This window comes from Gavialis gangeticus, unplaced genomic scaffold, assembly GCF_001723915.1.
Source record: "Gavialis gangeticus isolate Ggan-Ray unplaced genomic scaffold, GavGan_comp1, whole genome shotgun sequence".
NCBI lineage: Eukaryota > Metazoa > Chordata > Crocodylia > Gavialidae > Gavialis > Gavialis gangeticus.
Window position 1 is genome coordinate 46,093,505 of NW_017728994.1, and position 2,326 is coordinate 46,095,830.

Consider the following 2,326-nt stretch of genomic DNA (forward strand, 5'->3'; position numbering starts at 1 on the left):
CCTTCCCCCCCCCCCCCCCAGGGTCCCCTGTAGCCCAGGCGTTGAACCCTTTGGGGGGAACAAAGCGCAGGTCCCAGACTGTTGTGGGGGCTGCAGTGCCCGGCCCAGCTTTTATCCAGCTGCCTCGGCTGCGGGGAAGGGGTGGAGGGGAGCGGGTGCCAGGCCTGGTGGGGTGGGTACTGCCAGGGCTCTCCTCTCAGGCCCACCTGTCTCCAGTGCCCTCCTGGCAAGGGACCCCCTTGCGGCTCCATCGCTCATGCCGCTGGGCGTTTCGCGGGCACGGCCACCCCAGCAGGTGCTGCCAGCTCTGCGCCTCCCTGGTGGAGCTGGGCAGGGCGTGCACAGGCTGTGTGTGCATGCATGCACGGCGTGCATGCACGGACATGGCAGGATTTGGTGGCGCACAGGTGCATACGTGCCCTGACCTTGTGTGCGTGCGTGCTAGTATAACTGCTCGTGTCGGGGATGTGCCTGGGCCGTGCCTGGGGGCTTGGCTGCAGGGTCAGGGCCAAGCCCTGGAGGCTCACGGTGAAGCCCAGGCTGCAAGGGCGATGCAGAGGCGCTTTGGCAAGGGGGGGTGCTCTAGGCGCAGTGCTGCCCGTGCCCTGCTGTGGGGTGTCCCAGGTCCCTGGGCTGTGCTAGTTGTGCCCCCCCCCTTTCTGCGCCATGTGTCATTGGGGGGGGCGGGGGCGATGCCTGGGGCTGTGTCAGGGACGACTGTGTCATGTGCCTCCGAGGTCAGACACGGGGTTCGTCTGGGCTGGTTTGGACAGGGCTGATCCTGCCTCAGGCCGGGCTGGGCTGGATGCGACCCTGCAGCTCCCTGCCCCCCCGCGGCACCGGGACTCGCTGATTCCTTCCAAGCCGGCTGCTAGAAACCGCCTCCCTGCTCCTCTGCCCCGTGGTGGCAAGCAGCAGGGTGGTGGTCCCAGGTAAGTGATCCATCAGGGATGAGTGGCCTTGGTGCTGCTGCAGCTTGGGCCCCCTCTCTCAACCCCGGGTGGATCCCCTACGTCCCTGCATACAACTCGCCCCTTGGCTGTGGCAGGCGGATCAAAGGGAGCAAAGCTCGGCCCTTGCAGGGAGTCACGGGGCCGGGGCTGCTCCAGATTTGCCCCCTGCGCCTGGCTGCAGAGCTGACCGTGTCACCTGGTCGGGGCAGAATCTGCTCTTACCATATTTTCTCATTTATAATGTGCACTCCAATTTCCAGCATGTTTTGCAGGGTGCTGTATATGGGGGGGGTTGTGGGTGGATGATGCTGGGATGGCACGTGGAGGGGCAGATGGTGGTGTGCATGTGTGTGCAAGGGGGAGGGTTGTGGGAGGCTGCCAGGGCGCATGCCAGAGGACATGCTTATGGCAGCGAGGCAGCGTGCGTCTAGTGCGTGCGTGTGCCTTGGGCCTGGCTGCGGGAGCCGGGTGCGGATCGCAGGAGAGGAGCAAGGATGGCGAGGATCAGATAGAGGGTCAGGGGTGGGGGCTGCTGCCCAGCCTGGGTCCCCCATCCCCAGAGTAGCTACAGGTGTGAGCAGCTCAGCGGTGGAGATGCAGGGGCAAAAGGGCACACACATGCACACACGATGCAAGCAGTGTGTGTGGGGGGGTGTCCTTCCTCTGCAGGGGGGAGCACGGCCTGGGCTCTCTGCACGTCCAGGACCCCCCTGGCAGCAGCCGGATGGTGGTGGCTGCGGCCCCCCTGTATCCTGGGGGCAGGAACTGTCTTGGGGCAACCGTTGTGGGGCTCCAGGGCCGGATGTGGGGTTTGTCAGGGGGAGTTTGGATGGGGTTGATCCTGCCTCCGCACGTCCCTTCCAGCTCCGTGTCTAGGATTTCTGTGACTGCTGCCAGCCAGGCGGGAGAGCCGGGGACACGGGACCAGGGCAGTTTCTTCTGCTCCCTCCCTGAGGAGGAATCGCACCTGCCCCCAGTGGTGGCAGAGGACAAGGAGCAATGGGCTCTGGCTGCAGCAAGGGACGTTGAGGTCAGATATTAGGGAAAACTTTCTCCCTAGGAGGGCGGTGAAGCACTGGGATGGGTTACCCAGAGCAGTGGTGGGGTCTCCACCCTTGCAGGTACTGAAGACCTGGGTAGACCAAGCCCTGGCTGGGATGATGTAGTTGGGGCTGGTCCTGCTCGGAGCAGGGGTCAGACACGATGTGACCCCCTGAGCTCCTGTCCAGCCCTTGCCGGGCTCAGCCCCACCTGCGCCGCTCCTGCGGCCATCTCCACATTGGAGACCCCGGCCCACGACAGGGTTTTCCCACCTCTGCTGGCAGCAGACAGGTGGGGGGCTCGGGGCCTCCCCTCCGTGGCCCTGGGGGCTC